General features: G+C 41.3%; 1 protein-coding gene across 1 annotated transcript in view; it reads left to right on the forward strand.

Moving 5' to 3' along the window:
• Nucleotides 1-13231, forward strand: part of gli3 (GLI family zinc finger 3) — a 132852-nt gene that overhangs the window by 12217 nt on the left and 107404 nt on the right. The gene's annotated exons all lie outside the window — the stretch shown is intronic.

Consider the following 13231-nt stretch of genomic DNA (forward strand, 5'->3'; position numbering starts at 1 on the left):
TTTTTTTTTTATCGCTGATCTTTTATTGCAGCACCAACAAATTATAGACAATACAACTGGTTGCTGAGTACATTGTCAGTGTTCTACCCCCATCCCTATGAGGGAAGAACTTTTAAAACAGCAACTGCAAGAAGACATAATGAAAATATTCTGCTGTAACCCACCCATTTACATTATCGGTTAAAGGGATAGCCCAGATTTTTTAAAGTGGTTTTTGTATGAGGTACTCAGTCATAGTTAGTGTATTAGATGGTGGTCAGCACACCCTTGGAGCTAAGCAATCATTATAAATTTAAGTATTCTGTGTATTAAGGGTATTTTCACTGCTTTACCTTGCCGTCAGACAACTTTTCCCAACAGGAAACCACTGTTATATGAGCCAGATATTGCATCCTCCAAACCAACCAAACTCCATTGGCAAAATTAATAATTTTACCTCACAGGACAGAGGAGTTGCTGGACTACCGTTGCCTCAATCTGTTAGTTTTTTCGTGTTATTGTGTGACTTTGGTTGTTTAAAAGATTAGTTCAGAATACACAACACAACAACACAAATAAACTAACCAGCAACTCCTGTTTTCTGAGAGGTAAAATCACTGTTTTTGCAAATGGGGTCTGGTTGAGCAGGAGAGCATTTGGCTTCTATTAAGGCAACTTACCATCAGAAAAGGTTGTCTGATGCCAAGGTAAAGTGGTGAAAATATTCTAAATATAGTATGCATTTAAACTGATATTGATTTTTTTTTAGATGCGCTGGCGAGGGCTGCAACTAATAGTTATTTTAATAGTCGATTACTCGGTCGATTAACCCATGACCCTGCACTCATGACCCAAAAAGATTTAGTTTACTGTCATAGAGGAGTAAGAAAAAAACCAAAAATATTTTTTTTCTAATAATCAATAAATCATTTTGTGTATACAATGTCAGAAATTAGTGAAAGGCACCCAATAGAAGATGTTAATAATATAAAAATGTTGGAATATTTTACTTTTGAGGAAATATTTGCCATTTATTCTTGATAAATGTCTAATTGATTCAACTAATCAACTGAGCATTTCGGCACTAGATAATAAACACCGCTCTAAATGATGGGTAATTTAACCAAGCTGATGAAAATGGACCCATGTCATCAGGTGTGATCCGTTGTGCTGCAGCGCGGCCACCTCATTAAAAGCATGTATACTTTGTGTTGTGTGCGCTCCCTCCCCTCTTTACTGCTGAGCTGTCCATCACTGACATGTTGATATAAGGCTGGAGTGCTGATAGACTGACCTTATTTTAAGGTATTTTTCCAACCCTTCCGATGAAAGATAAGGAGCACGCGAAGATACAACAGAATCATCCGTTTCTGCATCTGTGGAATGTGTGACCCAGTGTTACCCTCCTGGATCTGTTCCCATCCACACAGGAAGTCTAGCATTAAAGCGATGCCATTTCTTCCTTTTCTCTTCCCTTTCTCCCCCCCCTCCTCTCTTTCTCCCTGCATTCCTCTGACTGACTGCGGCACATTTCAGGACAGCTTCATTCAGCATTCCTTTACATGCCGATTTGTTTGCCCTCCTCCCCTCTTATTTTTTTTTTTCCAAGTCTCCCTCCGTTTACGTCCGACTTTATCATGCGAGAGCCAAACACCAAGACAACTTCATCTCATCCAATTTTCACCCCTTTAATTCGGTTTAAATGGCATGGCCGCGAGGGCCAGAACGGGAATTAATAAGAGCCAATAAAGCTCGCCGCTGGGGCATCGAGGCCAGTCTTTAAGTAAACATTATGACTTCTTGAGGGGGGATTCAGGGGCAGCACTTGATGAATTGTGGCGGAGCTTGGGAAGGGCTAATTTCTCACTTAGCCGTCCTGATGGGGCTAGCTAATAGGCCTTGCTTTGCCTGGCTGATTGTCTGCTGGCTTTATTATTGTGCATTATCGCGCTGCCCCCTGGCTGTTGTTAGCGTTCGGCCCCGGAGACGCCAGGGCCCGTCATTAATCACATAGCAGCACTGAGTCACTCCGCTCCAACACTTATCCCAATGACACAAAGGAATGAAGGAAAGGAAAGAAAGACAGAAACGAGGAGGGAAAGAACGGGCCTCATGCAGGAACCACTCGTACGACACGAGTGATTCAGAAGAACTTGACATTAGCCAGTTTTCTTGTATTTTGAATTTTCTCTTTGGTACAAACACAGTTTACAAGGGGTTCAGACTTGCTGTATGAATAACGGCTTCAACTAAGTAGTTTGGTCCATAAAAAGTCAGAAAATGCTTAAAAATGTTGATAACTGTTCCCCAAGGTGACATCCTTAAATATCTTTTGTCCACAACCAAAAAATATTCAGTTTACTGTCATAGAGGACTAAAGAAACCAGAATAAATTACATTTTAGTTGACAACTAATTGATTAATCACTGCAGCTCTTTTGGGAATCATCTGCAGATAGTCTGCTGTTATCCAACCCGAAGTTTTTCCACTAATGAATTGTATATTTTATGACTTTGAATATTTTGAGTTTCAAAGTCCTATACAAACAACAATGATGAGCTGAACATAATTATGTTGAAAATGTAAATGTATTAATAGAGCCTAACAACGTCATCATTAATTAAATAAAGTGACCACTACCTACTGTCAGGTGTATTGGCCTTATCTTCACATGCAGATTTATGCAAGTCACTGTCCTCTGTTGTCCTTTGAGTTGGGCTGAAAACTTTGTAGTAAGTGAGTTTTCTCAACTTCTTTGTTTTTACAGCGTATAGTGTTTTCTTTATGGGTCTTTGAAAGCAGGGCTTAAACTTAACCTTATAAAGTTATATTTTTTAATCTCTTTGATGCCATTTTCATGAACAAACACATCGTGACATATGGGGCAGGACTTGTAGCCTTCTACTGTCTTACTGGGACAGATGGATCATTTAAAAAGTTTGGAGTTGCACCGATTAGTCCATTAATCAGTTAGTTGATTGAAAGGAAATGGCTTACCAACTATTTTGATAATCAATTTATCATTTCAGTTACTCTATCAAACATCTGCTGGCTCCAGCTTGTTACACATGAGGATTTGCTGGTTTTCTTTACTTTTCATTTATTATCATAAAAAGTTAATTAAGACTCCTTGGGTTTGGGACTGTTGGTTGGACTAAACAAACTAATTAAAGATGTCACACCTAAATAGAGCTGCAAAGAGTAGTTGATTAAATGATTAGTTGTCAACTATAAAATGAATTGTCATCTAGTTTGATAATTGATTGATCGTTTTGACTAATTTTTTTCTTCTCAATTGTGAATGTTTTCTGGTTTCTTCAGTTCTCTCTGACAGTCTTATATTTTATTAACCAAGCAACTAATCAATTAATTGAGAAAATGATTGACAGATAAACATGTGATGAAAATTAGCGTTGCAAAAAAAGTTTAAAAAAGTTAGAAGAAGTTCAGATAAGAATGGGGGATTGTTGTTGCAAGAGGCCCAATGAGAGGAGAGGGAGTATGCATGAAATAAGAGAGGAGGAAAAGTGAACAGAAGAGAAGGGGAAGTCCAACTGAGCAGGACAGCTTCACGGTTCCTCCGTCACCTGTAGCTGCGCAGCCTCCTCTGGATCACTCTCAGCAGTTCAGTTGCCTCTCTTTGTTATACACTGCATTTTAAGACACTGAGGATAAGAGGAGTGTATTCTACAGTCCCCTGGGCGAAGTGTGAAGACCTTCTGTCAAAGCCATACCTGCTGCCACTACACTCACACAGGACCATCTATCTGCTTGATCCTCCTCTGAGCACATGTGTGAGGAGGAGGAGGCAGAGAGGGGGAGAGATGTGTGTGAGGTTTTCATCAGTACAGGAATTTCTCTTCCTCCACTCATCCCCTCCCTGGGGTCCCCTCTCTTATTTATGTTCTGCACACAGTGATCGCACTTGCATACTGAGCGGCGTATAGAGCACCTGGTGCATCCGACTCCTATACACACCGTCACGCAGCGAGGCTCACACACTCTCAAACACAGTCGAAACAGTTTCTCCCTCACACACACGTGCATTACATAGGAACTGAGCTCTCAAACAACGCAGCGCGTGGTGTAACATGTACTCTTTGGCTGTGAAAGCACACTGAAGGATGTTGTTGTCGCGCTCTGGTTGTGCCATCGCGCAGAGTGCTTTCTAAAGCCTTGTATGAAGACGACTGTTTTCACTGGAGATGAGAGGCCCGCTGACAGGATACAGACCTCACTCTCTTTTCCTTTGCAGTGTGTGCCATGTGCAGGGGCCACTCGAATGGAAAACTGAGCTATGGAGTGTACTGTAAGGTGGCTGCCGCTGCAGTACAGACAGTGATTTTATAATAAACTGAATTTCATTTAGATGCATGGATACAAGCAAAGTCTGTTATAAAGTAGGGAAAAGTATTTATTGTCACTCTAATCGACCCCTGTTTGGAGAGAAAGTAGGTCTACTGGTGTAGGAAGTGAAGCAAGACAGTCTTTTCTGACAGAAAACTGCTCTTATAGAAGCCAAATATCACTGTCTCTAAACCAACCAAACACCATTGGCGAAATCAGTAATTTTACCTCACAGAACAGAGGGATTACTGGCCTACTGCTGCCTTGAACTGTTAGTTTGTTTGTGTTAATTGTGTGACTTCTGTGTTTTTAAAGGTTAGTTTGGATTCACCAAAGTCACACAATATACACTGACTATCAGATCATGGTGGCAGCTGACCTGCACCTCCTGTGTTCTGCAAGGTAAAATTGATGTTTTTTCCAGTGGAGTTTGGTTGCTTTGGAGAGAGCTATATTTGGCTTATATAACAGAAAAGGCTGTCTAATGGCAAGGTAAAATGGTGAAAATATTCTAAATACAGTGTACAATTGAATTTTAACACTTCCGAATGGCTAAAATAAGTTTTGCTACTGACCCTGCGGTACACATTTAAAAAAATTAAACAAGAATTTATTCAGTCAACTTAAAACTTTAAGGAATTTTTCTAAGTTAAGTTTCAGTGCGTTTCTTAGTATATGTGCTTGCTTCTCCAGACTGGGGGCGTGTCAACAGTAATACACTGACTATGGACAAGCACCTCATACAACCCCACTTCCTGTAATCCAAACTATCCCTTTAATCTCCGCAAGTTCAAGGCAAAAAAGTTTTGCGTGTAGAAAAATGTTTTTCTTTACTTCTGGAGGACCTTCATGGCATTTCGCTGAAGTAAAAGTTTGCATTGTTTGCTTTGGCCGGCAGTAAACGGCTGAACAAGCATCTTTCCCTTCTTCTCAAGAATCAGGAAAAGTGTCTGATCAAACAAAGGCTCCATGTTTCAGCATGGGAGGAAAATGAATAAGTGCAGGGGAAACCAATACCGCATAACTGGGCCACCACGGCAACAAAGCTGCCTGCATTATCCATTGTCTCAGCCTTCATGGCCCCACTTGCCCTGACACAAGTGGCTCATGAACAAATGCAAAGTCAAAATAAATAAACAGTCTAATAAGCAGGGGGCTGTTGGGAAAACGCGCAAGATTTCCATTGTGGTGCATGCTTTATTTGGCCCTTATCTACTGGGTAGCGAGCGCAAAAGAAGCATCGTGTAAGCATTACGATTACATCGTGTGGGTTTGTTACCCAGGAATGTAAGATGCACTCAGCTCATTCTGCGGTGCAACACACAGGGTCCCTCACCAGCCCTCCAAAGCATCTTAAGTGGAGAGGTCTGTGGGACCAAGACGCACGCGAGGATAATCTTATTAGCTCTGCTGAAAGCTACTGACAGGCTGTGGTGTTGCACTGTTTGTCCTTGACAAAAAAAATATAAACACTCATTTGCACAGGCTTTCGTTTCTTCACATTTTGTGCTGTGAACTTGTGATAGCCGCCCAGATCAGCAGTGCTCCTTGAGTGAGTTGTAGGGAGACCCCAGCAAAAAGAGGAACAAAATATTTGAACTTCTTTCATATTTTTTGAAATTTTAATTGATTGCAATTTGTAGTGACCCTAGTTTGATCATTAATTGACTTTATTATCTACAAACCTAAAATAAAAACAATTACTTACTCAGAGGGGAATCCTTAAGATAAAAATCCTCCAAATTAAGGGTCTGTGGTCTAATTTGCATCTGTTGTGGGAACCTTTGACATGAAAAAGTTTTGGGAACGCCTGCATTTGTTAGCTAGCCATGATGCACCCACTTTTCAACGTTCAAATCAAATTCCTCCAAACATTATATTCTGACTTGTGACTTGCTGAAATACGTCTCAATGTGGAAGCAAGTTACTCTTGATATGAAGTTTCAGCTGGATTTCAATGCAGAAAAAGCATAAAATATGCACCATTTTCCCACAGAGTATTCACAAGAAGATTTACTGATGCAAAGCATGAACCAGTAAATCATTTCAATAAATGTCTCAACTTTAAGTTTTACAATGTAGCTGTAAAAAGTGGGACTCAGTCATCATGTTAGATATAGAATCATGTAAATGAGCAACAATGTGAACAGCCCCACCATGTCACTGTATACAAAAGGGTGAGAAGGCCCAGCACTAAACCAGTTTGCATGTGCATATCTGGGATTTGATATGTGTGTGTGTGGCGGGGTGTGACTAATTCCTGCTAAATGGCCCTTACTTGAGGGGCTGGTCCCCATCAGCTGTAGGCCAGACTTAGTGCCATCTGGGCACAATGTTAAGTTTCACTGGTGAATGGGAGCCACAACCACCAAATCCCCAATCCCAGCCCTCCCTCCTTCCTTCTTTGCCTTCCAGGGCCAAGGGCGAGCCATAAGTGCAGTGTTGAACACAGCGTGGAAACATAAGTGTGTGGTTTCCTCAGAGAGCCATTGAGTTTGGGAACACCTCCTCAGGAGGGATTTTGAACCCACGACAGGTCGTCGAACCACCAGCGAGCACCTCCACTGTCTCCTTCGGGGGGCCTCATCCCCTCACTGACCTTATCCAATGCAAACACATGCAGCCTGAGCCAGCGCGTTCTGTTTTATTGCTAGATTCAGCTAATCTCACTGAAGGGGGCTCCGACTCCTCCTCCCTCTTTGCCCCTCAGTGTTTTAGTTATTCCAGCTGTGCAGGAGCCCTTAATGTTGTTGGCATAGCTGCGAAATGTGCAAAAACACACATCGTACACACAGGAAAACATGTGCAGGCATGCAGGGGCACAGTGAGGTGCACACACACACACATACACACACACATTCTCATGCTCCTCCCTTTCTCCATTCATTTTCTCCCCCTCTTATCCCACTTTTGCTCACAATCTCCCTCAATCGTCTCCATCTCCCATCTCTCCCCTCCCCTCTAACTCGCTGCGCTGCGGTGCGTTTGTGCGGCGTTGATAAGCCTAAGATAGCAGATCTCGGTGGTCGCTGATGTAATGATGATGAATGCTGCGGCGCTGCCAGTCTCCCCCCTCAGGGGGCCCTCGACACTGAGCAGTCGCCCTAATGAAATGAACACAAATACAGTACCCCGTCTGTGAGGGGGGGTCGCCAAATCTAAGAAGACACTTCAAGAGTTTATATGAAAATGTCCCCCAGTTTCTAAGTGTGTGTGTGCAAATGTGCTCCTAATGACAGAGTGGAAGTGGAGGTTCACCTAAAGCAGTTTCATAGTATTAAGCTTGTAAAGATGTTGCCTTTAAATAACAAAAGGCAGTGATTTTTTGATAGCGTTAGCGACCGTGCATGAAAAAAAAAAGAACCGATTTTTTTTTTTTAATCAAAGGCAAAAGTTTATTTTAGTGTTTCACTTTGATGTGTACAATTTGCAGATGACTTTCAACTCAGTGCCTTTGTCACCAAGGCGTATAATTTATGTTAAATTGATTTGCTTAATGTGCTTATAAAATAAGAATGTTTTTTTTTTCTTTTTTTTTTTTTCTGAGGGAACCGTCTGAATTGTGGTATTTTAAACCTGTTTAATCGCCTCCCTTTCTGTGTGGAAGGATTACAGTCGAGCACAAATAAAGATACACCCTCTTTCTCTCTTCTCTAATTGGGTATAGGACAGACATTTCATGGGAAAGACATTAATATGAAATTAACATTTATTTTGGGTAACAACAGCAACCAAATGTCTAGTTGTAATTCCTTGTTTTGTGCCAGGCTCTGTGTCACATCACTGATGCTAATATTTCTGTGCTGTCTCATGTAAATGTTTATAAAATCTGATCTCTGCATCTGGCTTGTAAATACATAAGTGTTTGTTTGCTTCTGTGAAGGTTCATGACATCGTATGCAAAAAGATAAACACAGAAAAACTTTCTCACATTGAGAAGCATTCCTTCCATGTGTTTAGTGATGTAAACACAGATGCAAGTGTCTTTGTTTTGTCAAATCTCTGAGTGTTTGTGGGCAGTTGGACAGGGCGAAAATGAGCAACACCAAAGGCGAACGCAGAGACAGGACAGAACATCTGCAGGATTGGGTGTGGGCGTCCAGGTCAGAGGGATTATGGGTGAAAAGGTCCTGCTTTTAATTGCTGCTTTGGAACTGTGGCCTGCCTTGGCGAACACAAAAGACCGGTCAGACACGCTTCAGTGGCTTGGACTTGTGAATATTTGTCCGACCAGTGGAATGCCCCGCTTTCTCCTCACCTCACCTCCCCTACAAAACCCAATCCGGACCCTCATATTCACTGCACTTTCAGCTCTTTTAGGCCTGAGATATACTTGTTTTTTAACCACGTGTGAATGGAATTGTTCACATACTTGCCCCTGTGCTACCTGTGTTCGTGGAGGCGCCCAAGAGACTCAGAACGGACAGAACACAGTGTAAAACACTTAAAAAAAACTGGAAAATTGGCCTCAGTAGACCAGTGAGTGATAAAATTGCTGAGCCATCTCAGGCGTCTGATGGCTGGTCGACAAAACATAGCATCAGCACCGCCCCCACTTTGTTTTTGCAACGTATTCTGCCATGCACAGATTGCAGGTTTCTAAATCACCTTCTAAAATGTTTCCAATCTTTCACCATCTGTTTTGACAAGCATATTTTTCACTGTGCTGCAAACATGGCACATCATACAGATGCAGGTATATGACCATTCTTAAGTCCTTCCCCTTCTGGAACATAAATGTGCTCGGCTCATCTATGTAAAGAGTAGACTTGCACCGATTTCAACTTTCTTAGCCGATTCTGATTTCCAATTTTTGAGGGGTCTGACCTACCGATTCCGATTTTGGCCGGTTCCGATTTTCAGTCTTTCTAAGAACTGTAATTGACAGCATTCACAAACATTTTTGCAACTTTTCTTGTAAATGTGTTTATAATAAGACACTGACTATTAAATATTCATTTAATACTTTCTCCAAAATCATCCAGATTACAACCGGGCCTTATTATATTTTTTAATGAAATGGGTGAATTGGGTGAATTGGGTGAACGTGATCTCGCGAGATCATCTCGCGGGATTTCGCGGGACGCGATTTCACGTGATCTTTTGTGGAAGCGGATGTAAACAAACCGGAGACTAACGCGGTGCAACAGTTTGAAGTAAAACTTTGCCGTGAGAAAAACAGACACAGAAGTTAAAGGAGTCTGGATGAGAAAATGTTTGAGGAGACGCATCAACACAGGTTGTTTATTCTTCAGCCAGAACAGGAGGTGAGATTTGAACTGTCCCTCTGTGAACAGCAGTCTGCTGCTAGCTTGCTAGCATTAGCCTGAAGCGCGAGAGAGTTTAACGGCTGTTCTGCGTCATTGTCAGCTGCTCTGTCTCGTTGTAGACCGACTGTCTTCTCTTTATCCTGTTCTTGGAAACTGTCGCTGACACCATCTTCAAGCAGACATGTGTCTGAGAGTGTCTGTAGCTGTTATCAGCACTGTGTTGACGTCATGGTCAGTTTGTCTGCTGCGCGCATGACGTGACCATCGTACAGAACATGTGTGTGACAATGACGGGCACAGAACCGGATTTGTGACGCTGACTGACCGGTCACCGGTCAAGGCCAGTCACGTGAAAACCGATTAACGATTAATCGCTGCAAGTCTAGTAAAGAGAAAACACAATTTTGAAGATGTTTAAGAGATATTGATGAGGGACCTGTAAACGCGACATATATGTATATAAACACATCTTTATCTGCATCAGAGTTTTTCTCTATAGTAAAAAACTATCCAACAAACTAGCTAAGCTACATTAGCTAACTTAATATGTGTCAACAGAGATGAGCCTAGCACATAGCATATCAAAGTACAGAAAACAGAGAAGGGAGAAAGTTGACCAAGGTTCTGCTGGGTACCAAGCGTGTTCAACTGTTATTGGAGCACAGAACAAAAATGGGTGGGCCTTAAGAAGAGTCGATTGTGGTCTTTTATCTTGCATAGACTGTATATTTTTTTTATAAAGCTTGTCTTGAAAACTTTCCACCGTTGTCGTCGCTGTTGACGTCACGTCAGTTTCAGAAGACACCCACAACCAATGCTTTAACCGGCTGTGGGATACAGGAGGCAGCCAACATGCGAATGCATAGTTAAAAACAAGTATATCTCCAACTTTTGTCTGACTCACCCATTTTACAAGTTTGGAAGTTGATATTCCAGCAATGAGGTAATGAGCATTTGAAGTCAAATGTGGAAAAAACATGGATGCTACAAAGGGTAGGGCAGGATTGGTAATGTTGTAGTTCAGCATCTGGGTGATGGGTTAGTGTCACAGTGAAGATTCATGTTACTGTTCAAGTCTGCTGAATCTGTTTGTACCTGACTTGTTATCAGGATTAATACTAATAAATAATTTTTCTAACAAATCTAGCTCACTGTACGAGGACAGGAACTAATGGCTACGACCCTAAGCTATATCATATGCACACAAAAAAATGATAAAAGTTAGCAACTAAACATTTACCATTTTCTTGCATATATGGCAACAAAAGACAACAACTTGTCAAGTTGTTAGTCCGACTTGAAGGGACGTTTTCCCATTCTCTTTCACTACTTTTCCTCAAGTTCATCATTAGAATGATGTAATGACAGTTTGAACTCGGGGAAACTAAGAAGTGTTCTCTGATCACTCGTTTCGGTATCTGCCGATGAAAGAGAACGAGTGGCTCCTATGATCAGCTATCATAGTAGGAACTTTCTAATATACACGTGCAGACATACATGCACCGCACATATTCTAATGATTAACTCGCTCGTACTGCAAAGAGACCCCCAGAAATGAAAGCACCCACTCTATCAAACACATGCAGAAGTGATTTGAGATGATATCTGTGCAAGTAGGACAAAAATGTCTTTGGTTGGGGATGACGGCTACACATGTATTCATGTGGGAGTGATTAGAGGACGAGCTCTTGTTTAATTCTGTTTTGATTGGTAAGGGAGTAATTGCATTGTGTTTTTTTTCCTTCTCTCTCGCTCTCTCTTTTTTTTTGTGTAAGCCGGCAATTGCTTACAGATGTTGTTGTCGGGTCAGAATGGAAGACAGACTCTTGGTTTTTCAGGGGGTTGGGAAAAAAAACAAACAAAGCGCACAGTGTTTGTCTGAAGTTTACCCCTCACCACTTCCCCCTTGCCTTCCCTCCTTGGGGAGTTGGTAAAAATCAGCCCCCTCCCTCCCGCCTCTTGTAGTTTCAGCAGCGCTCCTCTGTTTGCATTATAGCTGGCTTTACTGCTGGCCATACATGTTTATAGGGTGGAGGACAATTAAATAGTACAGTTGGGTAATTAGCTGGTCTTTATTGGAAAGAAAATGTTAGTCAGACTAAATATTTCCAGTAATTATCCATGAATTATGGAGGCTAAGTAAAGGCTTTGTATCGGACCAAATGAAGCTGTCCTGTACTTTGTGTAAATGAGCGGTTGTTGTGTATCACCGTGTTGTCTCCATAATCAGAGACCTCCATGACCTAGATACAGTTGAGTCTGTAGACGGCCTCTGAGGTGCTGAACTGAGCAGCATGTCTGCTAGACTGTTGGCTGAACCCCTTCTAAACCCACAGACAGTATTAACTTGAACCACCTTTATTCTTTGAAAGAAAAATTGCCCGGCACCATGATATTCCCAAAAGGGCCTTCAAACAACCCTTGTTTTTTTAGGACTGTGAACGTTTCTCTCTCTGTGGTATCCCCTTAAGGTTTCTCCTTTCTCTGTGGAAAGACTGCTAGAGTAGGATTATCAGTATATCCACAAGCTGCCTGTACTTCTATTCTGAGATATAAAACCCAGGCAGGATGTCCTGCCTCGCTATGTTTATAGAGTTGTTGTGTTTTTTTGACAAGAAGAAGTCAGAAGTTTAGTGTGGCATAGTTGAAAATAAGGTAAGCTAAAATTTTGTTTTTTGGATATTTAACTACAGTTAGAGGAGAAGGAGAGCAGCCCCCCTACAAGCAGATCAGAGCCCAGCAGGTTTTAGTTAAAATAAATCAGGGTGAGCTGGTGGATTGACCCGTGCTCTGCTCTGGGCATCATGAAAAGGGAGGATTGGATCTGAAGTTTTACTCACAAGGTTCTCACTGTTGAAGTCTTTTCTTGAGGCACTCTATTGTTAACATGTATAAGTTAGAAGAAGCTAATACTTAATTTTTAAATTTGAAGGAGGAATCTTATAGTATATTTATTTCTCAAAAAACTCAAAAAATGACCATGATATCCAAAAACATCGCTCTAGCCAGCATGCTCTCCTTTGAAATTTTCAGTCTGAGGCAGAAGATTTTTTTTTATTTGCTTGTTTCATATTAATTAGAGTCCAAATGAATGCTGAATGTTTGCAGAATTAGTAGGTGCCTGTTTTTGAGTTGTAAGAAACCATCAGTAATCTTTTAGAAGGAGTAGATGTTCATAACTGTTAAATTGAGCAAAATGTTAATGGAGTTTGGCAGGCAGTATGTATTTTTGGATCAGTGGGCTTTTGTTTTCAGGAAATGGGCTTAACTTTACATTGACAGACAGTTAGCAGTTGTAAAGAGCTGATCAACTTAGACTGTAGGACTCATTGTTGTCATGGTCGTAATATAATGTTTCGCTCTCCTGTTCAGTGTCCATGCAGCCTGCTGTCCAACGATGTGGACTACATTTTTGAACACTAAGGACTTTCATCTTTCTCCTTTAATGCATAAATCACACCACTTGCACAATATCTGTTTTATAGGTTGCACATCTGTTTACGTCCTGCCAACACTATAATAATGTTACCTTCATCTGCAAACTTAGTGATTTATCGCCTGAATCAAGATATAACTCACCAAAACACAACATGGTTTTGTTGAAATAAACCCTTAATTTACTGAGATAGATGTGA

This window comes from Lutjanus erythropterus, chromosome 21 (assembly GCF_056507025.1).
Source record: "Lutjanus erythropterus isolate fLutEry1 chromosome 21, fLutEry1.hap2, whole genome shotgun sequence".
Taxonomy (NCBI): Eukaryota; Metazoa; Chordata; class Actinopteri; order Lutjaniformes; family Lutjanidae; genus Lutjanus; species Lutjanus erythropterus.